Source organism: Euprymna scolopes, chromosome 4, assembly GCF_053919585.1.
Source record: "Euprymna scolopes isolate OS-2025 chromosome 4, ASM5391958v1, whole genome shotgun sequence".
NCBI lineage: Eukaryota > Metazoa > Mollusca > Cephalopoda > Sepiida > Sepiolidae > Euprymna > Euprymna scolopes.
Genome location: NC_136485.1, coordinates 167,068,654 through 167,096,584, shown reverse-complemented (window position 1 = coordinate 167,096,584; position 27,931 = coordinate 167,068,654). Strand labels below are relative to the sequence as shown.

General features: G+C 36.4%; 1 protein-coding gene across 1 annotated transcript in view; it reads right to left on the bottom strand.

Annotated features, from left to right (window-relative positions):
• LOC145270013 (uncharacterized) overlaps window positions 1-27,630 on the bottom strand; it is a 76,695-nt gene extending 49,065 nt beyond the window's left edge. Inside the window, exon 1 of the mRNA XM_080125650.1 lies at window positions 27,026-27,630. The gene's annotated coding sequence lies outside the window, so the exon portion shown is untranslated. The remainder of the gene's footprint in view (window positions 1-27,025) is intronic.
• Window positions 27,631-27,931: the final 301 nt, after the last annotated feature.

Here is a 27,931-nt window from a genome sequence, read left to right as displayed (position 1 = left end):
ATGTGCATCATCTATTTATTTTAAGGTCTATGTGTGGAGGTAGTAACGTCCCGTTAACCGGTTCGCACTCAAAATGCACTGACCATTCTCGTGACCCCTGCTAAGATGCAGGTGCATGCACTGTCAATGAATGTCAATGAGTTTGAAACTTGTCAGTCTCAACCTTTCGATCTTTCTGCTCTTAATTTGAAGAAAAAACTAATTGCTCCAAGCTAATACCGCGTTATTGACATACAATATTATATATATATATATATATATATATATATATATATATATATATATATATATATAAACTGAATCAATCACTTTATTTCAGATTAGTAAAATATCAATATTTCACTAAATATAAGTCACACAAAAATGAACATTGTATCATCAAGTGATTGTTTCAAGGTTAGTTATTTCCCAAAATATTATTCAAATCCATGCGATATTCGCGAAGTTATGACATTTTATTTATTATCAAGTGATTTATACTGTCCATCGCTTTATTGTAGGTCTTTTAAAATGCCAAAAAAGGGGTGATTAATGGTTATCGAAAAGGAAAGGATTGTTGCTGGACTCGCAGAATGGTTGTTCAAAGATTTAGCTATGCAGCTGAAAAGGGATCCACAAACATTGACTTTATTTGTGAACAACCCCAACACCAAATCCAGAAAGGATAAGGGCATCAGGAGAAACCTTTCATATCGTGATATTCAGAAAATTCGTAGGGAAAAATGAAACCCAAACAGCACCAGTGCTTCCATTTTTGCAAGAACTGGAATCTCTCCAAGATCCAGACAGGCTCAATATAATGTGTTGAATGAGATGGCAAGGAACATCAAAACTATTTCAAGGCCTCCATTGAGCAAACAACATAGGGAAAAGCAAAAGGCTTCGGCACAGAATTACATGAAAATGGATATCCAACATGTCCTATTTACAAATGAGATCCGTGCTACTCTTGATGGTTCGGATGGATAGGCCAAAGTTTGGAACTCAAACGGAACTCCAACCCCTTACAGAGTTTATTGCCAACGAGGAAGTGGAGTCATCATGTTTTAGGCGGGAATCATTAGGGATAAGGTGGTTCGACCATTTCAAGTTCCAGAGGGTGTAAAACTTACCAGCAATGCGTACATGACCTTTTTGGATAAATATTTGTCACTATGGCTAGATGACCTACCATTGTCACATCGCTTTTGAATTATTTTTATGCATGACAATGCACCATCCCATTCTGCTAGGGTGAATGCAGCCTTCCTTGAATCTATGGGCTTCTTTGGAGAAACTCATGACCTGACCACCGTGTTCTCCAGACCTTAACCCCATTGAATATCTGGTCAATATTAAAAAGAGGAGTTTCGGAGGGAGGGGAGCAATTTACTTCAAAGGATTCCTTGTAGAGAACATAGTTGATATTTCTAGAGCCATAACTCAAACAATTGATCTCCCTGGGGGACAAAAGGTTGTTTTAAGTTATTTTTAAAAAAATGGTAGATATGTCGATAAATAATTCATTTACTCAGCCTTAGCACCTAGAATGTGCTTTTTCTCATTATTCTTTGACAGAAAAATATTTTTTAAAAATAAAGTTCGCATGATAAGACATTGTATTTTTGCCCTAAAACAACATTTTAAGAGATCTGCAATAAAGCAATGGACAGTGAAAATCCCATAATCAAGAAAAAAAACGTGAAGATCGCATGAATTTGAATAAAATATTTGGAAATAACTAAACTTAAAGCATTCGTTTGGTGATATAATTTTCATTTTGTTGTGATGTATATTTAGTGAAATAAAGTGATTGACACAGTTTATTAGTAGGCTTATGCAAGTGCTAAATCTGCGATGTTGAATATCAATAGGAATTTTAAACTGTATTTATTTTATTTTTATAAAATACTTGAAGCTCCTTTATACAATATATTGGTTTTTTTATATTGTTATGACTTGGTGTCCTTCTTATCTATTTATGTGTTTAGTACTAAAGGTAATTTAATTCAAGCACATTCCCTCATATAATGCTGTATGTTAACATAGCAGGGCAAAAGTTTTTTTTAAATTTTATTATTACATTTTCACATGAAACAATGGACAGTGCCACTTTGATGTAAGGGGCTACTATCAACGACATAAGTTGCAAAGATACATTGTAGGGAGTAGAGCAGCACGATGTCTGTTCACATTACACTTGAACTTCTGCATGTCAGTATAGTGGGGAAGCAGGATGACGGAAGAGAATTCTAGAGTCTAACAGTTTGGAGGAAGAAACTATTAGTAGAAGACTTTCTTACATCTAGGGATCTCTACTGTGTTTGTCAGGGGTATTTACGTCGAGGGATTACAAAAGCTTGTAATTCGTAGAACCATTCACCATTAAAATACTTGTAAAACAGGCAGAGAGATGCCAAATTTCGTCAGTGAGGCAGAGGTTGAAAGTTAAATGACAGTTTAGGACCTATCAGATTGGTGACTCCCTTTTGAACATTGTCCAGGAGTGAGAGACCAGTAGCAGACGCACCAACCCAAATGTGACAACAATACTCCATAAATGGACGAATGGTGGCCTTATAGAGGTACAGGATACTTTCAGGCGTAAGTAACTTTCTAGCACGGTAGAGAGAGCCCACCTTTGCAGCAGCCTTGGCAATGCTCTCAATGTATTTGTTCAAACTCATGTTCCCTGTGAACGTTAAGCCAAGGAGTTTGAACGAAGTACTTTCAGGTCATGTATCTTTAACCGTAGCTATTAGTTTTTGAGAAGGTTTCTTGTAATTATAGAAGGGAACAAGCTTAATTTTGGTATTGAATGTGACCATCCATTTTTGTCCTAATTCCACCACAGGGAAGAATGAATATGTTCATTTGTTCCCCTCTCGTGCCTGTTATAGAGCGTGGTGTCATCAGCAAATATACCTATCTCAGAGACAATCTTATCAAGGAGGTCATTTATGAATATTAGAAATAATAAAGGTCCAAGGATCGGCCCCTGATGTACACCAGTATTTATATCAGATTGTTTAGATGTATGACCGTTGCGGACAGCCTGGTTTCTTCTCTTACTTAAGAAGGATTTAATTATGTTAAGTATTCATCCAGTGATACGGATGATCTGATATTTCTGAGAAAGTCATCGTACCATACCCTGTCAAAAGCCTTAGATATATTTAGGGCTACTGCCCTACCCTTCCCTGCTTTGTCGAGTGTAGTATAGTATATACATTCAGAGATTCTCTGCTGTAGTAAAAGGAGGTAGGGGTGTCAGATTTCTTTTTTTTCCCCCAGATGTGCATCCATACATTCCTATTCTGAACGTTTGTATCACTTTTTATCATTTTTAATTGAATTATTTTTTATGTTCCTGTTTTTAAATTATTTTTTTTTTAATTATTGTTCAAGATTATATAAAAATTATGTTACGCTGAAAGTTTAACATTCTTGTGAGCAAGGAAATTATTAAAATCTTGTAAATAAAAATTATGCGAAATCTGTAATTTAAAAGAAAAACTAGAAGTATTTTTGCTATTATAATTTGTGTGTGTGTGTGTGTGTGTGTGTGTGTGTGTGTGTGTGTGTGTGTGTGTGTGTGTGTGAAAATATTAAATAAACAATGCTTAATTCAATGGTAATTGTTTCATGTGTGAGGATGCCCACGGATAAAATATAACATAAAACCAGTCGTGTTTACTCGGCAACCATCTTTATTTAGTAGTCTTTTTACACCGGTCACCTCCAAACGGTGTAACACCTGTTGCTGTTCATGCAACATCTTCCCTTTTCTCAAAGAAAGGAGAAAACAAACAACAACAAAAAAACGTCTGAACGGAATTAAAATAAAATATATATAAAAAAAGTGACCTAGGCATTCATTGGGCAGACTACCCTCCTGCTTAACAGGGATTATCCTGCCCTTCCCTACTTTATTTCGCATAGTCCCTGAATCTCACAGGATCTCTCACTACTCTTCACGACCGTGTTGTCCGTAGGCTTGCTTTTGTTTGTTCGGGACTTGATATCATTGGGGGTGGTGTCGGGTTAACTTCCTCTCCCAATTCACCTTCATACCCAGGTTGGCCTGTGTCATCTCTCTCTTCTATGCCGTTACCTTCATTCCTGACTATTTCGCTCTGCACTCCGCATGGCTGGTGAATCAACGATGTAAGTGGGGGTGCTTCTGCAGTTTTTTTCAAGTCGACCCTATTCCGTCGATATAGCTCCCCATTCACTTTTACATTGTATGACCGCTCATCCAGTCTCTCCCATACCATTGCCTTCTTCCACTCTCTCTGACCCTTTATGTGGGGTTTCATCCGTACTACATCTCCAGGGTGTAACGGTTGAAGTGGTTTCACTTTGTGTTTAAAAAACTGTTCTTGTCTCCTGCTGTCTCGTTTGACACACTTTTTGAGGTTTTGGGCCAATTCTGGTCTGAGTAACTCCTCTCTAGTTGGGAGAAGCGTTTTTGTTCTCCTTGACATCAGCTTCTGAGCTGGTGATAAGAGACCCATAAATGGTGTATTCCTATGATCCAACATTGCTAGGTATGGATCAGCCTTATCCTCCATCGCTTTCCGGAAAAGGTTCTTTGCCATTTTTACTGCAGATTCCACTTTTCCATTCGCCTTGCTATTGTATGGACTGACAGGTGTATGTATAAAACACCACTTTTTAGCAAAGGTGAAAAATTCCTGGTTGCTAAACTGAGGCCCATTATCAGTTACCACCTTATCTGGTATTCCATGTCGTGCAAAATGATATTTCAGTTTGGTTACTACTGTCTTAGCTTCTGTATTTTGAAGATGATCAATTTCCCAGAAGTTGCTCATGTAATCCAGAGTACAAAGATAGTCTCTATCTGTAAACTTAAACAGGTCCACTCCCACTTTCGCCCAGGGTCTGTCAGGAACTTCATGAGCCATTAATGGTTCGGCTGGATTGGCTACTTCGTATTTTCTGCATGTGGGGCATTTTGAAACAGTCTCTGATCTCACTGTTCATGTTCATCCTTCTATTCCTAGGTGTGTAGAATGCAGCTTCTCCTTCAGTATAGCCCGAGTAATTGGAACCACTACACGATTATCCCTGAAAATTAACCCATCTTGTACAGTCATTTCATTTCGTATACCAAAAAACGGTCTCACCTCTGGGTCAAGATGTATTTTTTCGTCTGGCCATCCCTCCACAATTACTTGCTGCAACTGCTCCATGCTTCGGTCTTCTTTTGTGGCTGAGCGCAGTTCAAGCAGCCTCCTCTCTGTTACAGGAATGTATTCAGCTTCCTTGACATCATCTTCATTGTCCATATCTTCGCTGTTCACTCCGTGGATATATGCTCTTGATAGCGTGTCTGCAAGGAACATCTTCCTACCTGGATGGTACAGAACGGTAGCATCGTAAGCCTGTAATCGCATCAGCATGTTTTGCAGTCGTTTGGGGCATTTTCCCAACTCTTTTTCCATGATAGCTTCTAATGGCCTATGATCGGTCAGTACCGTTATCTGTCGACCAAACGTATATTGATGAAACCGTTCAGTAGCATAGACTACTGCTAGCAGTTCTTTTTCAATTTGCGCATATCGGGTTTCTGTGTCAGTCAGACCACGGCTGATATAGGCTAGAGGTTGACTTTCCTGCAGTAGTGCAGCCCCCATACCCTTCTCACTTGCATCCCATTGAATGACCAAAGGTTTGTTGGGTTCATAGTATCTCAATACTGGTGCCTCACTCACTAACCTTTTAATTTTTTCAAAAGCTCTTTCATGAATTTGGAACCACGTCCATGGCACATCTGCCTTCACTAAATTCCGAATTGGGGCCATCACGTCGGAAATATGTGGCAGAAACTTTGCCAAGTAGTTCACAAATCCAGCCAATCTTTGCACGCCTTTAACATCTGTTGGGCATGGCATCTCTTTTATAGCTTTTACCTTCCCAGGGTCAGGAAGTAACCCATCACTGGTTATCGTGTGACCTAGGAAAGATATAGATGTTTGTCATAGGTTCAATTTTCCAGCATTCAATTGAATCCCACGATCATGGCATCTCTGCAACAGTTTTCTCAGTTTTTTGTCATGATCAGCTGTTGCTTCCTCCATTGTTTTATCTTTCCCAATCACCAGAAGATCATCTGCTTTGTTGATCACACCCTCTAAATCCCATACATTGTTAAATAGGGCCTTTTGAAATATCTCTGGAGCTGAAGTAATCCCAAATGGTAAAACCTTCCACCGAAACTGACCAAATGGCGTGGAATCAAACGACTGCTGACTTCATCCAATTTCAAATGCCAAAATCCATCTCATAAATCCAGGGTGGAAAATACTTTGCTGTCAGCCAGTTCTGGCAGCAAATCATCCAATGTAGGTAGTTGAAAATGTTCCCTTTTCAAAGCTTTATTTAGTGGTCTTGGGTCTATGCAAATCCTTAGATTTCCATTTTTCTTCATCACCAATGCCAATGCACTTACCCATGGAGTTGGCTCACTTACTGGTTCAATAACTTTCTTTTTAACCAGTTTCTCCAATTCAACTTTTAATTTGTCTTTCAGTGCGACTGGCACTCTTCGTGCTGCAGCTACATTTGGTGTTACTGCTGTATCCATCTCCAAATGTACCGCTCCAGGTAACTGACCCAATTCCTCTTTAAATACATCTCTGAACTCATTTATAATGCTGTCAGAGTTCTGGCTGCTGGATTCATCCACTTGGGAAATTTTGGCTATCATTTTGAACTGGTCCTGGTTGATTGTGATGAGTGCCATCTTCTGAATTGCATTTGCTCCCAGTAAACGATGGAAATGCTCTTTTACAATGACAAACTTAACTGCATATTTTTGTCCAGTTTTGGGGTTTATCATTTTGAGTCGACACTCTCTCAATGGCTTCACTTCTGTTCCATTCCACATGAACAGTGTCTTATTTGAAGGCTCCAGTGTTTTCCCCATTACATGCTTCTCATTCAGTATGTTTACTGATGCTCCACTGTCAAGCTGAAAAATAATTGGCTTTCCTTTCACCATCATTTCCGCTTTTATCACCTCATGATTCACAGCGTTAACTTTTTCTTTTATTGTTACACTGTCTACCTGCCCATAGTCTGAAAAACTACTGCTGTCATCTTGATCCTCGTATTGTTGCGTTTTGACAGTCTGCACCTTCTTTTTTCTTGCTAGTCTGCATTTCACAGAAAAATGATATTTTCCATTACAGTTGTAGCATGTCTTGCCAAATGCAGGACATACTTCCTTGTTCGGCCCATGTTGCAGTGTACACGCTCTGCATTCTCTCACAGTTTTTCCCCTGGCTTTTTCTTGTGTCTGAACTCCACTCGGTTCACTCTCTCAGGCCTTAGGATACTTGCTTGTAACGTAGCCTTTTCAGACAGCTTACAAATGTCTATACATCTTTGTAAATCCAGCTGTCTTATTTTAAGTAACTCAGCTTGTGTCTGAGGGTTACGTATTCCCAGCACTACTTGATCTTTGAGTACTGAGGAAACGCAATTGTCACAAAAATTGCACGTTTTTACTAACGTCCGAAGTGCCGTAATAAAAGATTCCACGGTCTCCGTTTCTCCTTGCTTTTTTGTGTGAAAAACAATGCTCGTAAGTTTCATTTGTTTCCCCTATAGCATATTTATCAAACGCCTGAATAATTTCCGTAGGTGTTCTTTCATCTTCGGGTGTTGAAAAGTGAAACCCGTAGTACACTTTCAAAGCATCATCCCCTAACATATGAAGCAAAAGTGCAGTTTGATATTGTATCGACTGGGTTGTCAGATATGTAATAATAGCATAATTATGCCATTTCAGCTTAAATAGCTTCCAATTCTCTGTCAAATTCTGCTCCATACAAAGAGGTGGTGGTGGTCTTATGCCAGCTACCGGTCTGTTTATTGCACTCATATCCCCTTCCGACATTTTTTTTTCCTCACCACCTCATGGCGTCGTAATTTTCACACCGAAAAATTAAACGTTACTTATCTGTTTTTTTTCTTTTTCTGCTACCTTTCCACCGTTTTGTTTTTTCTTCTCTTTATTGTACATCCCACCGCTATCACTATGTTTCATGTGTGAGGATGCCCACGGATAAAATATAACATAAAACCAGTCCTTGTGTTTACTCGGCAACCATCTTTATTTAGTACTCTTCTTACACCAGTCACCTCTAAGGGGCGTTACTCCAAACGGTGTAACAGCTGTTGCTGTTCATGCAACATATCCCGGAACTTGCATTTCAATGCCTGCGATTTACACTGGCCAGAAAGTTATCGAAATTCTCTGATTCCTTTTGATTATACTGGCGCAGGTAAAAATGAGCGATTCAGAAGTTTAATTGTGGCTGCAGTCTTTCCTCGAATTTTTCCCAAATTATTTCTGGATTATTCCTGTCGGCCTCGTTTTCGAATGACCAAGTGTTGTATCTTTTAAGGCCTTCTTCTCCAGACAGTAGCAGGATGTGGTCGACCTGTTTTTCCAACGAAATATTTTTAACTGAGAAATAAAGATTACAACGTTGCTTGAATAATCAAAATGCTTCGGTTAGGTCTGTGGACGACCAATTCATCGACGGCTCGTTTGTAGCCATTGTATTTATTTATTTTGTTTAGTTCCAGACGATATAAATTCAGTCTTCTGTTTATTTATTTTTATTTTTTTTTTTTTTAATTTGTTTTTTAATAAACTGACAGAACAAATGTACATGTATATGTATTTTCCGTGGAAAACTTAAACGTCTGAGAACTTATACATATACTTCCTAATATATGCATATTTTTTTATGACAGTAATGTATATATGTTTATTTATTTTCGTTGCATTTGAAACACGAAACACGAAAAACGATGCTTACTCACAGTTTGAAGCTTGGCGCCAAGTATTAATTTTTCCCATGCGGTCTGAACGTGGCCAATTTTATTTATTTATTTATTTATTTTTTAATTTCTTTTACTGTCGTGTGTATATAATAGGGACGACCTGTTCGTAAGGTTTCCCAAATGGGAAACACCACCGCTTGCCACCATGAAACATTATGTAAAAGAATACCAAAACATGAGATTCATTTATGAGAAGCGGAATACGGTCTCCATTTTTTATTGAACTCCAGTTCCGTGTCAAACGGCAGTGAAGGTATATCAGAGAGTTCTTTACTGAAGAGTTCTTTAAGGGGAGGTAATGGTTCATACTATCACAGATTTCGATGAAGTTAAATTTGTTGATTTTTATGAAATCTTTTTTAAAGAAAACCGATAAAAAAAAATATTGTATATTTCTTGATTAAATCTTTTATGATTTAAAAATTTGGTCTTTGCTCATTTTATTGAAATAAAAATTAGGGTTTGAAATTACATTTTCATATTGTTATAAGCTTGTAGACATGGAGAGTCTATTTAATCAAATGTTTGCAATGGCGACTTGCCCAAAAATTCTGATACACCTAGTGAAGCGTCGCTTCACTGAAGCGATTTATTAAAATAAAATATGAGAAAAAGACATTATCGAAATCAAATCAATCAAAATTTAACAAGATTATACGGATAAAAAAATAACACAATTAGCTTTTATTTGCACTTTCAATATAAAAATTTTTAAAAAATTAAAGTTTTCATATTTTATTTTATTTAAAATTTTATAAGAAATATATGTTTATAAAATTATAAAAATAGAAGTTTTTGGATGAATCTAAAAATTCAGTCCGCCGAAAGCGGACTCTGATGAGCTAAATATGGAATGGAATTCACTAAGCATGGAACAAAATACGAAATCATATGGAAACACCTCTTGTTTTATCATGAAACGTTTTAGCTTTAACACTTGTATTTCTTTGTATATAATAAACTTTTATTTTTTACATTTCTATATTGTTTAATATTCAAAATATATTCATATGGAAATATTTTATTTCACAAAATATTTTAAACTTTCATAGTTTACATAGTTTCCAAGGATGGAATACTGCTGCCACATCTGGGCAGGAGCTGCTAAAAACAGCCTATCCTGCCTTGACCGAGTACAAAATAGACTTTGTGGTTTAGTGGGGGATGCTCTTTTCTGTTCCCTGCAATCTCTCTCCCACAGAAGAGACGTTGCGAGCCTATCTTTGTTTTATCATTATTTCCATGGCAAGTGCTCGTCTGAGCTCCAATCTTTCACGATAAACACCCGTCTAGCAAAAACCACTGTCAATAATTTTCCCCACTCTTTATTTGTGCCTAAATCAAAATGTAGATTCCATGAACAAAGCTTCTTTCTTAGAACTGTGCGCCTATGGAACTCTCTACCGCTTGCCTGTTTCCCTCCTGACTTCAACATGGATGTCTTCAAGTCCAACATAAACAAATTCCTGATGAACCGCTCTCTTAAGTAATGACACTTTATCAAATCTCCAATACTAATGAAATACTGCAACACTATTCCATTGATTACTGTACACAAAATAACCCTTATCCCCGAGTGGCTTCTGGGCCTTGATAAGTGGTGACCTCCATGTAAAAAAAAACATTGCTATAAATAAGTTTTTAAATATTTATTCATATAGAAATAATTAAAAATTTTCTATAAATTTTATCACGTAATTTTGTCATAAAACAAGATAGCTAACTTGAATTGAATTACGAAACCAAAATGGATTTTTTTAAATTGTTTCATGATAGCACAAGAACTGTTAAAACTAAAATAAGTTTTTTAAATAAATTATTTCTGTATGGTTTCGTATTTCGTTTCAAGTTTAGCGACTTCCGTTCGGCATTCCGCTCCATATTTTAACTAAACCGAGTCCGCTTTCGACGTCTTAACTTTGTGCACTGAAATTTTGAACTTAACCTTTATTAATTTTAAAAATAAAGCACAAAAGTGTTTTCAATAATTCTAAAAAAAAAAAAAAAAATAATAATTTCAATAATTCTTGCTTAAAATAAGACCGAAAAAACTTAAAAACGTAATGATAAAAAACGAATAATACATGCACATGGGAGATTTATGCATGAGAGAAAAGATTGAAGGAACTGATTTGCCTTGTCGCATCTTCTGGTTACGCTATGTCGAAAATTAAAAAGTATGTTAGCTGACTATGGTGCTTGTAAAGATACAGTCACCAGATCGATTTTTTATGTCATTTCAAGCAAAAACAATATTACTTGTCACGTTGAAAATAGTAATATATTCAAAATCAGTTATTTAATTGGATGAATTGCATATTTCTTAGACGTTATAAAATGGACAGTGAAGAGGAAGGGGACATAACTAGGAACGAATACTTTAGATTACTTTTTCATGGCCTGCAATATTTGTTGTCTATAGCAATAGACGTTTTTAAGCACAATATCAGTTGCTATATTCAATAAATTTTCGTAATTTTGGGATATATTACTATTTCCGACATGCTAATTAAGTGCGTAATATTTTTTGCTTAAAACGACGTATTTTTTTAATCGATATATCGATTCTATTTTAAGAAGCACCTTGACTATAATCATTGGCAATGAAGAAAGATTATACAGCAAAAAAAAAATGTTCGTTTGCACACACAAGTCATAAGTTAGTTGATCATTAGGTGTCAGAAACTTCGTGAAAAATATTGAATAATTCGACCCTCTGTCTTTCCAAACTTATAATTACTCGAAAAATGTAATTCAAACCCTATTTTTTTTTTTTCAATTAAAGGAGCAAGGACTAAGGTTTCATTTAAAAAAAAAAAAACGTGATTAAAAAAAAAAAAGGTTTTAAACTTCGAACATTACAGGTAAATTTTTAAAAAAACACTTCTTATTTTGTTGTTTTAAATTTGAATATATTATTTACTGATCTTTTATCTTCAATTTGTGATATATAAAACTTTGGTGAGTAAATTAATTATTTACTTTTTAATAGACATTTCAAAATGGGGGGGCGTGAATTTAAAAAAACGTTTGTCTAAAATATTATATTCAGTTTATTGGAAAGAGCATAAGATTTCACATTGACCCTGAAAATATCGTAAAAATAGAATCAATAGAAAAATTTTGATAGATTTTTAAAGTTTAAAAATTAAAAAATACTGAACTCGTAAAATTCAATTAATTTCATTACTGATTTTTTAAAAAATAAAAAAATAATATTTCTATTACTTTTTATACAACTTTATTAGTTTATTTTGGAAGTATAATCCATAAAGAAAATAAACAACCAACTTTTAAAAGAGAAATTACGAGTTTTTTATATTTTATTCACAGTTTCGTGTTAGGGGTGTCAAAAATTCCTACAAAAATTCTGATACACCTAATTGATCATCTTAATTTAGAATAGAGTAAAAAGCAATTTTCAAATAAAAATGAAACCTCATTACTGTTGGAATTTTTTTTTGTACCAATAATAGTGCATCCCCTCTGTTTATACATTTATTATTTTTTATCTGGTTCTTATATTTGATTTTTTGTATTTCGTATCTTTTATGAGTCTTAGTTTCGTATATTTTGGGTTTGTACAAAACTCCCTTTAATTTGAAGAAAATGGAAATGCTAGCTCCTTGATGACGTTACCAGCCCAGCGCGAAATTTGGCCTCTTTTGAAATTCCAGAGACGAGGATATTGGACATCGTTTCATTGCCCAGCGCTGAAAATGGAATTTTGACGAGCCTCCTTCAAAGAAGAAAACCTTGCAAGAATACCCCAGACATGCGACGAGGCAAGCTTCTCAAGACTATCTATGTGGCTATGTGTATTTGGAAGGAGTGTAACTTTTTTAAAAAGACCTTATTTTATGTGGCTACGGTTTGCATGTAAATGGAATGATTTAAAAAAACTTTAAATCAAGAAAAAAAGAAAAAGGCACGTGCCTGACTGGCTTTCAATTTGTGAGTACGTTCCTAATATTTAGTACATATGAGAGTGTGATTAGGGACTACTATTTTGAATCATAATATTGTGTTTATTCATGGATATGACATCTTCATTATAAGAACTAGCGTTATTTTTTTCATTATATATGTTACCTTGGCGTTCTTTGAATTTAATGCTCGCAAAGGGAAAAATTTGCAACTAACTTTATTGTAAATAAAATCTCGTTTTGAAACAAGACCTTTATATTATCCCCCATTTTTTATTTTATGCTTTTATTTTATTTTCAAACTAGTTACTTTCGCGTCAAATTTATCTGAAAGAGGATAAATTTCTGACATTTTGCAAATTTTTGCCCCTTTATGTAAAAGTAGTTTGGAAAATTTCTGCTTTTATTTGAAAGCATTTTGCAAATTTTTCCCCCTATTAAATACATTTAGCAAAATTTTCGTTCCCTTATTTGGGACACTTTGAAAATTAATTGTACCTTTTTCTAATCAAGATATGTTTTAATTCTTTTTCTTTCAAGTTAGGATTAAATTTAACCTCTTGTGAATCTTTGTTACCTCTGCTGCCTGACACTATCAACTTGTCTCTTAGATTCATTCAACTACTGTGAATTTCTTCCGTTATATAAAAGCATTTTCCAAATTTTCGCCCCTTTATTTAGAAGTAGTTTGGAATGTTTTCCCCTTTTTTAAAAAAGCATTTTAAATTTAACGTTCCCTTATTTCAGAGTACTTTTCAAATTAAGTGCTGTTTGAATAATTTTTAATGAATTAAGTTACTATTCGCTCTGTACGATACGGTACGCGTGCTTTCCCCTTTCCTATGTAGAGACCCATTTTATTCTCATTCTGTCAATGCGTTACTTAGCTAGGGTTAAATACACTCATATCACTGGCCCACTTGTTGACTCTTTCTGTTACCCCCCCCCATACCCCACGCCTGTATTTAGAAACAGTCTGTATAGATATTTTAACTACTAAATTCCCTTCCCACTTAAGTTGTAACTTGGCATGTCCCTCAACGTCCCTTAAAAGATGCGACGACTACTATCACCATTGAGTTAAGGTGACTGGTAATTCTGTGTATCTCGAACATTCAACATTCGACTAAAATTCTCGAACTTAACATAATATGTCTGTACAGAGATTGGAATGTTATATTTAGTTTATTCCTGAATTTAGCATTTTCATGTGCGTCTAATGTCTTTATTTATATCTGTCTAATATATTTTACGTACACCTAGTGTAGCGCACAATTTTTCATATATATTTTTCTTAATAAAAAGAGATTAAGCCATACGTATATACTTTCCATTTTCTACTTTTTAAAATTGAAGTTGTAACTTTCGTAACCCTCTTTCTGAATATAATTTACATTTTACTTGCATTAGTTGAAATTCCACAGGTATTGTGATTTACATTGGGAGAAACTATAACATTTTCTGTCCCTAGTCAGCGAATAAGAAATCCTGCTAGACTGAGGTAATTTTATTTTTCGTCCTAATCCAGCGTGTTCGATATTTTCTTGGAAGCTGGATTTTCCCCCACTTTAAGAAACGACTTTTATCTAACTAAACCCTCGTGAGGAGCCTAATAAATAGAGATGCTGTGTCCGAAACCGGTCTTAGTTATATGTTCGTATTTTTTCTCAATATATATATATAAAAATAGGGGGGAATAAGTATATACCCTACTATCTTGATTTATAATGAACACGTGCGTTCTCACACATGTACTTGTGAATTAACCGGACAATAGTATCACAGATATTGTATTATGTGTCTACTTTACCTAAAACTTGTTGAATTCACATGTGTGCGATTACTTTCGTATTTTATTGTAAAAAAGGATTTCTTATACATTGAAGATATAATTTTCTATAGTGAGTTCATACCCATTTGCTTTGCGGACTGTGTTATACTAAGAGTTTGTGAAAAAACAAGTTCCTTTTTCTTCGCCTTAGACCGTATTTGCATATGGTTATTTGCATTCATTCGAAGATACACATGTGACATTAGTGGCATGTACTCTCCCCCGACGTAGTTGTATATTTAAACTCCTTTCCCACTCGTTTCCTAGATTGCATTTCAGTGATGATATTACTATAAAGAGTGTTAAACATTATTCTTCATTTTCAAGTCAATTAACTTCCATATAGAAGTTTGAATTTTAAATCCACTTAATTTTAATTTTGAGTCATAGTGACCCTTTTAATTTGTAATTGGGGATTGTATCTCTTGATATTTTTACTGCTCAATATGCTATTTCGGTCTTGTTTTGTTTGTGCTATGAGGAAGGAATTTTATGCATATACCTTTGTAATCTTTGGGTGTGCATTTTTTTTGTGTATAATTTTTGAATGCCTATTTTTTATATTTGTTTGGATTTAGTCCATATTTAAAAAAAAAAAAAAAAAAACGCTGCACAATGTTGGTCACTCGTTCTTCTGGATTCCTTGTAAGAAAATGAAAGTTTTATTTAGGGAAGATTATCGTCGTTTTAGATTTATTGCGGTTGCAGAGGGAATTGCCAAAACCTTATTTTATGACAATGAAGGCCGATGTTGATGAATGGTTATCATCGGTAGATAATATAACAGAATAGTTGGGTGATCGTTCCTTGCGTGAGGACGTGGACTGTTCGCTTGTAGAAGCGGATGCTGTTAATGTTGTAGTGTTCTCGTCCCAGGTTCGATTTATTTCACAAAGTTTTGTACACTTCTTTAGGTGCTAATGTTAGCACTGGGAGAGAAATTCTCCATCAAGGGTATAGGGCAGAAAGTACTATATCCACCTGTCAACATGTAAAAACCAAGAGGAGAATGGTTTTGGAAGAGTTACGTAAACTCAAGTTGGACTGGGGCATCCAGATTCATGTTGAGTGTAACTCGATAAAGAATCCCATGATGGATTCGGTCAAATTTGCTGACTACATGGTGTGTAGTTCAGCTTCTCTGAGTTCCTACGAGAGTGTAGGATATGTTGTGCAGAGAACACTTGCAGAACCTTCATTCTATGAAGTGGCTCCTTTCAGTAGAACGTTTCCTGCTTTGGAGTCACATGCAGGTGTTATCGTGTTTAAATGTTTTTTGAAGATCTGCCTCGATGTAGCTTCCTGCAGTATTGCAAGAGCTATAGAAGTCAAGATCGATTTGTCCTTGGGTGTTTTTGAGGCGCTCAGGACCATCTTATACTTAGAAGAGAGTTTTCTGATGCAGAGATGTTTGTTTCAATGATGAACACAAGAAGATTGGATCTCTCCTTGATAGGGGTCTTCTATAAGTATTACATCTCCAGCTACCTGGATGTTTCTGATATCTATACTCAACTTTGTTTGTTTGGCTATATGTATATAGCTATACAAACGTTTAAAACTGTAATTGCCTTGCATAATTTGTGCAGAATTTGGGTTTAAGTTTTATTTCATTCCACCAAGTTGAAGAACTTATCAAAGCATAGGGTTGATTGGATTCGTCCCTCTTGTAGCACCGGTGTTGATCTCACTGGGCTCTTGTGGAAACGAGGGAGCTGAGATATTTTGGTGTTCGCCAGAGATAATATAAGGATGAGGAGGTTGGATGGTAGGTGAATTTCTCAAGTTTTTATACTCTTTTATACGCAAATAGTTAACTATCTGGCGGAATGTTCTCCATTCAAACTTCTGTTGCAACCTTGCATCTGATCATTAGTTTTAGATTTATAAATCTGGTTAGGTACTCCTCTGTTCAAACCTAAAGCAAAGGTTTTCATGTGAATTTATATAGAATAAGCTTATTTGAATTTTTCTGCTTTTTTGTTCTGATATGTGTTTCCTACAGTTCTTCTGACAATACATTGTGTGGTATATATGTAAGAAAAAAATTTGTATTATAATATTTACAGGTGTCATCCAACTGTAGGTTGACTGCCATTTCCTGTTGGGGGAGAATGTTGGAATTTTTTTTTGTACCAATAATAGTGCATCCCCCCTGTTTATACATTTATTATTTTTTATCTGGTTCTTATATTTGATTTTTTGTATTTCGTATTTTTTATGAGTCTTAGTTTCGTATATTTTGGATTTGTACGAAACTCCCTTTAATTTGAAGAAAAGGGAAATGCTAGCTCCTTGATGACGTTACCAGCCCAGTGCAAAATTCGGCCTCTTTTGAAATTCTGGCGATGAGGATATTGGACGTGGTTTCATTGCCCAGCACTGAAAATGGAATTTTGACGAGCCTCCTTCCGCCAAGAATACTCCGGACACGCAACGAGGCAAGCTTCTCAAGACTATCTACATGGCTACGGTCTGCACATATTTGGAAGGAGTGTAACTTTTTTAAAAAGACCTTATTTTACGTGGCTATGGTTTGCACGTAAATGGAAGGAGTATAATGATTTAAAAGGACTTTAAATCAAGAAAAAAACTGGCTTTCAATTTGTGAGTATGTTCCTAATATTTATTACATATGAGAGTGTGATTATATCTCACACATTTACTGTTGTTTCGACACTTGTTAATAGACACACATGGGTATTGTGAGGAATTATGTGTACAGAGTCGTAGGGTTACCAGTGGGTAATGCATACTTGACGCTGCATTGTTTTTTTTATATATACGAGACCTAGCTTTAGGATAGAAGACCCAGAAGTGGATTTCCGGTTATATTTGAATAGTATGTCGTTGGGAGGGGTCCCATTAATTAATGTGTGGAGTAGTGTTCTGGAGCGCATTGAGCAGAACGTTTTCTCAATTTGAAAATGACCTGTTCCGAGAATTTAAAAATATATGGAAAACTTTCAATTAGGCTTCTTTATTGATCCATAACTTTCTGAGGTGTATCTGTTCGTTTTCGATGCATCAATCTTATTTTTATGCAGGTATTTTCTGGTTTTCTCTAAGGAAATCAATAGCATTTTTGCAATATAACATACCAAAGATCGAAAATGGTTGATTTAACCAATACGTGATGGAAGGGAGAAATGGAAAAAAACAGGCTAGTTTGAACCAAACACTGAACTGTCAGACAGATTACTATTTCAATCTTACTTTGAAAAATCCACAACATATATGGTAGATTTATTTGAGTAGATTATTTTCATAACTTTTTACTGCATCCTTTATTATGCAAACCAATAATGCATAGACACAGCCACCTAGAAAGAAAATGGTTGCTGAGCTCGAATTTTATGAATAAACTAAAACCGATAGAAATCCTTGCTCCACATACAAATTATAAAGATAATTGTTTGTAAGGAAATTTGTTTTGCTTATAAAAGCTTTTACATATTGAATGACAAAATTCTTCTTTTAAACATTTTCATCTCCAACCATCAATTGACTGGGAATAATAGTCTAATGTTCATGGTAAATTACAGATTTCACACCGCCAGGAATCAGCAATTAACTAGTGCTTGGCAGTTCATTGAATCATTTTGAAATTGTCGTCTGAGCTTTATCACAAGTATGAAAACTGTTACTTCTTCAGTTTCCCTGAAATTATTTTCACAAACATCATTTATAACTATAACTATAATGTTGGACGCATTTTACTCAACAACCATGTTTCTTTCTTTGGCCCTATGTCTGCACATTACATACAAACCTGATTAAATTTCATAAAAATGTGCCACTTAGATTACTTTCCTCGAAACCAACTTTATTCAAAAGTTACAAGTAAAGGAATATAGGTAACATTAATAAAAAGATTTTAGATAGAATATTGTCAATAATAAAATCTGAACCAAGTAAAGAATAGAGACTCTGTAGCAGAAGACAAAGACTGGCGCACATTTCAAGTGCCACCGGTTGTTCAACCTTGACATTGCCGTTGATTGTTTGTAAACATGTCAAATAGCAGACATGGTTGAATGTTTGCGAGCAAATTTTTTAAATATATTTACAAAACTTTTTTAAGATTTAAAAGAAAAAGAATATATTTACAAAACATTTTTTTAATATTAGATATTTACAAAACTTTTAAGGCCTAAAAAAAACATTTTTTTCTATTTCTGCAAAACTTTTTGATGTAAGTTACAAAACAAACATATTTGAAAAAAATATATTTAAATAAATGGGTGTCTTTCTGAGTGCGTTTTTTAATATATTTATAGAACTTTTTAATAGAACTAATAAGAATAATTATAATAAAAATGAATGAATAAAAAGAATGAGCTATATTAATTACAAAACATTAAAAACCGACGTTATAACTGAGAATTTCAGATGCTAAAACTTGTATTTAATTTTCATCTTTATAAAAATAAAAGTTATAAAAGATATAAAAGATATGCAAATAAAATAATATATTTTTTTAAATCTCGATTGTTTATACTTGTTGCTTATACTTGTGATTTTATTATGCATAAAAACTGCCTTGGTCTTCACTGAGCACCGACATACATCGGACTTTTAATAAATATTGAATTGTATTATTGACGCACAAAATTATTTTTTACACATTCCCATCTCAAGAGACAAAAAAAGGAATCATAGAATATATTTCTTTTTGGATTCCAGCACCAGAATATAAGCCCCCAGAAAAAAAAATGCCTTCAAGTACTACAGATACTTAACATAAATAGCCCCCAGGAAACTGACAATTACAAGAGTCTGTGAAGTTCTTAATTAAAGGGAAATCATTGGTTAAGATTTTCACCATAAGCCCGGCAGGGGACGAGCAGGTGCTAGGCTTTTGTAAGAGGCCACCTGGAGGCAACAGTAATTTGGGGTGTCTTCATTCTGTCTCCTAGGTAAACTCCACTGTCGGATGTAGTTTGAGGTCTTACTCAGTACCCATAAATATAAGCTGGAAAGGTTAATACAGTTTCAAAATGACAGAAAATATGTTGAAGTTGCACTAAAGCAGATAATAGATAACTCATATTTGTTTTCTGTAATTTCTGCCCTTTAATGTAATTGAAATGTACAGTCCGTTTGTAGAAATAGGATGCAAAAGCTAACAATTAATTGAAGGTTTTGTTAAGTATTAAAATTGTTCACTGCAAAAAAAAATGTTCAGCGTTTTGTTATTTTGGGAGTAATAGAATAAGTAATGGGCATGTCTTTCTTATAGTTTTCTACTTAACGAATGTTTTATATGAAGAGAAAAGTTTGCCAAGTTTTAATAAGAATTAATGAAGTGGGCAGCGTAATAAAAAACCTTCAAGTATTTAACAATAGAGATTTAAGTAGATATTTCCGTTGAGAGAAGAGGACAGCTCTCGGAAGAAAGTTAAATTAATTGGAATTTTTTTTTAATTCAATAAATAGATAGCAATTCGTATTGATTTAATTTTACCAAAAAAAAAAAAAACTGCAAACACGAGGTCAGAAAAAATATTAACTAAAATAAAAAGTAAATTTAATTCTAGTCTAAATTGTAACTTTTAATTTGTATATTATAATTTCCCGTTAGAACACATCAGAAAAAATATATATATAATAAATTATCTGTTCATTTCAGTCCGGGGTTTATGAATAAAAAAACTATCTGAATTAATCCAAAACCAGAAAAAAATTGCAAAGTGAGACCAGAAGTAAGCCATAGATGGAGCACCCTACCAACTCCCCAAATAGATTCGTGTGTAGGTAACAGAAGTACACCAAGGTATGTTTAGTTGAATAAGACACCCCAAAAGCCCCTACCAAATCCAATAGTATATGGTTTGCAAAGTGGTTACGACATACAGATAAAACTCAGTGAGTTACTAGAAAATTCAACCTTATACATTTTAACAAAAACAAATTCTTAAGGAATTCGTTAAATGCTAATAAAGGTGGAACCACAAAGTCTAATACAAAAGAAAATCAAACAAACGTTTTTTATATAAGACTGTAACTTTTGGCGGTTCACATCTCACTAAAAATTCCTTTCCTTCCTTAAGATGTCAATTTGGGTTTTTTTAGAACAGAAAAATTTATGGGAATGTAATAGTCGTCAAAAACAAACCAATGAAGACAACCATTTAAGAATAACCAACTTGCATGCATGCTAAATGCATCTTGAGAACATACAAATTAGTGAACAGCTGACAAAAAAAGCAGTAAATGCTGAATTAAATTCCTCATATTCTTATAATGCACTGAAAGTAATATTTTCAACAACAATTTCTAATCTGACAGGTTAAACAAATGCATTAAGCATCTGACCGACAGCAGATCACTATGCCATCAACACCCCACAACATTGTGCTACATATCCCACTCATGTGACATACAGCCACCATAAATTGAAAACAAAATAGGGGGGACATGACGCAAAATCATGTTCACACGTAAATCACACTTGTCCAAATCTAATAACAGGCATAGTAAACAAAGTCAAATGTGTTGATCCAAATCCCGGCGCAATGATAGTTTTCAGCTAATAGAAAGTCCTCTGCATATACATGACAATAAACTCAAGTGTTCAACAAAACGGATTGATCGTCGATCCCAAGGGAAAGTTGACTTTAGATATTCAGGGTCGTTCCAGGAAAAAGTTATGCGCTGGAAGACGCCAAATTGGAAAATAATTCAATCCGAGACAAAAATTATCCTGATGGCAACCTGTTGCAAAATATGGAGACTATGATGTGGCTTAAAAACAGGGAGAAAGTTGCAACAGGTTGCGTTTTGTTGTGTGGGTATTTTCCGCTAAAAGGTTATTAACGAAAGTTTGCAACAATGGTTGTTGCAACCTATGGCGTAGGTAAGAAATAAACACCTAGTCGGTCGGGTGAAGTTAATATGGTCACAAGTCTTTTTGTCATATAATGCTGGACTGATCAAAAATAAAAAAAATAAAAAAATAAAACCGTCTGCCCTTCTGCACAATCAGAAGACTTTTTATAATCAACTAGGCCAATCAAACGAAGCGAACGTAACAACTATCGACATAAAAAGAGTCTGCACTCTCACAAATATTCCTTCTTGGTTCCAGCTCTTCCAAGGGTGCCGGTAAGTGATATCAACCAATTCTTTTACGTAGAGCAATATTTTTTCCAATAGATGTGACCTCTAAGATCTAGAAACACTAATGTGCATCCAACCACTCCCACTGCTTGAATGCCAATGCTGAAACATATCACCCCTATGCGGTATGCAGCCGCTTTAAATAGGAAGCAGGGAGGAGGGGGCATAACGTGAAATCACGTACATACGTGAATCACACTTGCCCAAGAATCAATAGATGGCATCTCAAACAAGACCATTGTTTAAGATTATAAGAGAGAGACGATGCACAAAATTATTTCTTACAGATTAATTCGTTCGAAAAATGTAAGTTATCTTTATTTTTTTCCATTCGTGGCGGTAAGAATATTTTAATTTTTACCCCTTTAATTGTAATAATTAAAGGAATTCATAAAAATTAATTATACTTAGGAGGGGGGGTCAGTACAATTATAAAACAACTTAATTTTTAATAAATACTGAAGTTTTCATTATAATATGATAATTTATTTATTTTTATTTGATGTTTAAAGAAGAATATGGGATGTGTTTACATGCAAAATTGGTACGTTGGTTTATTTTGTAAAACCAACACAAAGTCAAGTATCTGCAGAATGTCTTCTTCGTTCCTCCTCTTCTCTTTTCTCTCTCCCAACAATCGAACACAGCATATAATAACAAAACTCTAAAGCACGTCTGACAGCACTGACTTCTGCCAACAGTCTGCCCCTCCTCTTAACAACACAGGCTTTTTATATCGCAAAATCGTTCACCTCTATTTGCATATTCTTCTAACTCACGTGATCACTACTCTATAAATAAGAGTCTTGACCGTTTCTTTTCTTTCTTTTTATTTATTTTCGGTGACCGACCCGCACGTGGTCTATCCAGGTAAGTCACGCATTTCTCCACACTCCCCCCTGATCTCATGATCACAAACAGGACATGCGGGCAATCGTCGTTGGCGGGTACTCCTTCGAAGAAGCACTTCCTCATTGCTGTTTTCTTCATTACCACCATCATTACTACCAGTCTGTTCCATTATCCCGTCTCGTGGTTCCATAGGCGGTGTCTCACAATCAGGGCAGGGGGGCAGTATCCGTCTTTGTCGGGTACTTCTCCGAAGAATCGGAGGCGTCATCTCCTCGGTATGCTCCATCATCCCTTCTCGCTGGGTTTCGCAATCACGGGGGGTGGGCAGTATTCGTCTCTGTCGAGTATTTCGATGAGGCATTACTTCCTTGTGTCCATCGCTCTCCTCACTATTGTCATCAGTATGTCCCATCATTCCCTCATCTGGTTCTGTTGGTGGTGTTTCTATGCTCACCTGAAGGGGCAGTAAGTGATCAGGATCATCTCTGAACGGTGTGTGATCCTCCTCATCGTCCTCAGAATCAGAAGAGGTATAACAAGGGCGGATATCTTTTACGTGACGTGGTATGCCACCAATCAACATGGTCTGAGGACTTATGATTTCATCTATTTTTCCCCGGAAAAATTTCGTAGTGCACCCAGCATTTGGGGGTTTTATCCAAACAAGGTCTCCCACCTGATATGGTGTATTGACAACACTCACCACTGATGGTATGGCATCAACTCCTTTCACACGCTGTTCATATTGGTAAATCCCATTGGCTGGTGCAGTTGCTGGTGTTGCATTGTCCTTGGGTGTTATATTATACCAGTACACAGCTTCTGGAATAGAGCACTGCGTCCTGGCTGCAATTCTTTTGATGGTGCGGTGACACCGTTCTGCTATACCATTACCCTCGGGATAATATGCACACCGATAATGCATTTTAATCCCCCATTCGTGCACGAATTTCTGAAATTCTTGACATCGAAATGTGGCGGCATTATCAGTCAGAATTTCAATCGGGGCACCACGTTCAAAAAAGACGGCTCTCAACTGTTGTATAATGCTGGCTGCATCCTGTCGTGTCAACAGGCGCCATATTGTGAAACGCGTCGGGCCACAATCCGTCATGGTCAAAAAATGTTTGCCCCCATAATGTGTTATGTCCATCCCTACTCGCTGCCAGTTGCCCTCCACCTCGAGCTTCCCTTTTTGCCATTGGGATGGTGCCGGATCAATTCTCTGACACTCTTCACACGAACGTATGGCTGCTTTCACTGATGCTTTTGTAGTTGCAGGGCATACTCTTCGGACAAAATATGCAGTCCTCTGAATTCCAGGATGTCCAATCTGCTGGTGTATCATACGGATCTGGTCAGGTGTTAATTGATCCGTTACAGTCGCGCATGTTTGTTGTTGAAGATCGGATCCCTGCCTCATTGCATCGATCCACCTCTTTGGTACTCGAGTCAAGCTATCAGCCAAATTCTGCATCGACGAGACTAACGTAATGTCTACCTGCAAGCTGTATTCGTCAACTAGACGCTTAATTATTGCTAGTCTCCTTCGTACTAGCATTTCACTTGCAGCTCTAGTCTTAACTCGAGCCTTTCCAGTCAAGGTGTCGGTTAACCAATGGTAAACACACAATGAGTCAGTGTGGAGATGCACAACATTAGTCTGCCATTGCAATGCGAGATTAAGACCTTTTAACGTGGCATCAAGTTCTGCCAAATTTATATGTTGGGCATCATTTTTCGGACGAAGCCAGCATGCATCTTCCACAACAACACCTAGTTGCTCCAACACGACACCTGTAGCCAACGAACTTGCGTCAACCCATGCATTTAGTTCGTTTCCAGACACTTGCCACTCACCCCGGGCAGGGTCATTCCTATGCACTCTGGACAACATTTCAGCCATCATTTGTTGGAGAGAATCATCATCCGCAACATCGTCCCATCCTTTTGTTACTGTAGTCACTCGTCTTTTCACCACTCCTGTTGCCGATCGGAGCCATCCACAGACAGGTAGATGTCCTACCAATTTACCACAGATAGAAAACACAGTACGTCTTGTTAATACATTGGGTAACTTTGGAAGTGGGCTCCCTCGTTTCCATCGCAACGTATTGCCCTCCTCCCAGACCTCGAGGCCTAGCACGGGCACTCCATCCTTTAGGCGCTTAGGGTCTTTGCTTATTAACCCAAACGCTTTCAGTTTTATTCGAACTGCATCCGCAGACATTATGTCCTCATTAACATAGATGTCATCTATGTAGGCTGAAGCAGCTTTTGCTGTGGTCTCATCCTGCATCAAAACAGTTTTAATAATGGTTGTCATAATCAAGGGTGCTACGTTTAGGCCAAAACCCAAACGTGTCAAACAATATAGTTTTCCCTTGAGTAGTACTGTCTGAAACGGCCATAATGACTCATGGACACGTATCTGCAGGTAGGCCCTCTTTAGATCCAGAAGTGCTACATTGCTCCCTTTTTGACGCCACTCTCTCAGTTTAGCAGCGCACACATCTGCGTTTCCGGTAAACGCATCAACATGCCGATTCAACTCTCGGTAATCCATTACGGGACGAATTTTTTCTTTGGTATGTTGTTCAACAGCCATGAGCGGAATTAATCCCTTGGGTGGTCCCAGACGTTCCTGTGGGTATGGTATTAACCAACCGTTGTCAATCCACATCTGAAGTTCTTCTTCATATGCGGCCCTATTCTTGGTAGAAACTGCATACTCTGGAATCGTGTTGCACAGCCGATCTGGTTCCTGGCCCATGGCCCATTTCCACTTTGCAGTCCACACCCTTTCGTTGTCATCAAATGTAGCACAGAAGTCCTTTTCTTCAATCGACATGGCTGCACAGACGTCTTTCCCTTCTCCAAGCCTGATACCTCTAGCTGCTGTGATTGTAACGCCTCCTAGTGCTTGTATTGCATCAATTCCAAGCAACATGTCGTAGCCAAGGGGTTTCTCCTGCATCACCAGAACGTCAACTTTAGCTGTGTCACCCTTCTCAGTGCAGATTGTGACTGTCCCTTCACCACAACATACCCGTGATAAGCCATTAATGGTCATAACGCCAACTGGGTTCCTCCGCCACACCGGACAGCAATGGGCACTAACTATAGACCGGGAACACCCCGTGTCTATAAGTGCTGAACACTGCACATCATCAAGTTTAACGCTAATGACAGGCAATCCTGTGTTTATTGGTTGGCAGGGGGCAAGGGTAGCGATAGTACCTTGCCCCCAACTTCGTTTCCCGAACAGTTGCGAGATATGTGCCCAAACTTATTGCAGCGATAGCATTGCACTGGTCTCTTTGATTGTGGATATACACCTCTCCTATCACTCCGGCACTTTTTAGCAAAATGATTGGCCTCCCCACATTTATAGCACACTGGGGTGGCATGCTTATTACTATCTGGAAGAGAGTCCACATTGCCTCCATGTCGAAAACGAGCTGCTGCTGCAATTGGTTCCTGTTCCTTACAGATGTTTCGAGCTCGGGCCAATAACTCATCAGTTGACAATTCATCGATTCTTGATGATGCCCGCAACAGTTTACTGACCTCCTCGGGTAGGCCTACCAAAAAAGCACAGCTTAATATTTTATCGTTGACCCCACCAAACGGTACAGATAATTTTCGCAGGTCGGCTAGGTACACGTCGACTGTTTCCTTGGGTTGAAGTGTCCGGCTCGTGAACTGTTGCCACGCAACAAATGGATCTGTACCAAACGCTGTATACAGGCTCTGCTTGATTTCATCCCAGTCTGGTTCATCCCCGAGTTGTTGGTAGACTGCATAGGCCCCTCCGGTTAGCCTCAAAGGGATAACTGTGGCTGGTTCTTTAATTTTGCACAGTTTACAGATTTTCTCTGCCTTTTCAATCCATTCAACGACAGCCGGTCCAGTGGTAGATCCGTCGAACTCGGGTATTAAGCGAATGTCGAATCTGTCCATTGTTAGTAACCGCACACCAAGCGCCGAGATAGCTTAAAACCAACACAAAGTCAAGTATCTGCAGAATGTCTTCTTGGTTCCTCCTCTTCTCTTTTCTCTCTCCCAACAATCGAACACAGCATATAATAACAAAACTCTAAAGCACGTCTGACAGCACTGACTTCTGCCAACAGTCTGCCCCTCCTCTTAACAACACAGGCTTTTTATATCGCAAAATCGTTCACCTCTATTTGCATATTCTTCTAACTCACGTGATCACTACTCTATAAATAAGAGTCTTGACCGTTTCTTTTCTTTCTTTTTATTTATTTTCGGTGACCGACCCGCACGTGGTCTATCCAGGTAAGTCACGCATTTCTCCACATTTTGGACATTTGTATAACAAAGAATGAAAAACATTATGATTCGAACGTGTCGCTGCAAAAGAAAAAATTCCAAAACGCCAACAAAATCCGAGAAAAATACTTACTTTTCATTTTCTTCTTTTTATTTTTTTCTTTATTATTATCTTTATCATTATTATTATTATTATTATTATTATTAGATAATAACTGCTTTTAATTATGTTATGTGTTAATTTTAAACGTGACAAGTGTTCTAGAGAAGAAATCGGTGTGTAAGATGGCGACAATAAGTGCAGGTTCGCAGAAAATTAAAGAGGGGAGTGATTTAAATGAACCGTTTCGAAACAGCGCCGGTTTCTTTGGTGAATATTACGGCTGAAATTACTATTGCTTTTTTTGTCAATGACAATACAAAGACGCTTGCTGAATGCTGCGAGCCTAGCCTGTCAAAATAATCGGTGAAGACTGACTAATCACTTTTGGTTGTTTCTCAACTCTGCATAAATGGCGCGTCTGGCGCGATGTTGTTGTTATTGAAATTTAATATATATACTTTTTTTGTTGTTGTTGTTGTTGTTGTTTTACATAAGCATTAATAGGCGTTAGTTAAGTTTCCGACTTCTTAATTAACAAAGCTATTTGGCGGAAGTGACGTCAGACAAATTTTTAGCTATGGATGACCAAAACTGTATAAAATTAGAAGTTTTATTTAAACAGTCTTTATTTGAACTTTTTTTTAACAAAATTATAACCTACGAACTGTTTTTTATATTTATTAACTGTTTTTTGTTTTGTTTTGTTTTATTTTTTTTTAATTTTTATAATAAATATATATTATAGACCGTTTTTCAAACATCAGAGGGGTTGGTATTTTTTTTTTTTTTTTTTTTTTTTTACATCAAACATGCTTACAGTGTCAGAAATTTGACATTGACATCATGCCTCCCATTGTCTTTGTTTTAGACCAATCAAATTGGTCGGCTGAGGGACAATTTGCCTTGGCGGGTTTTTTGCATGCGTTCTTTTTCAGT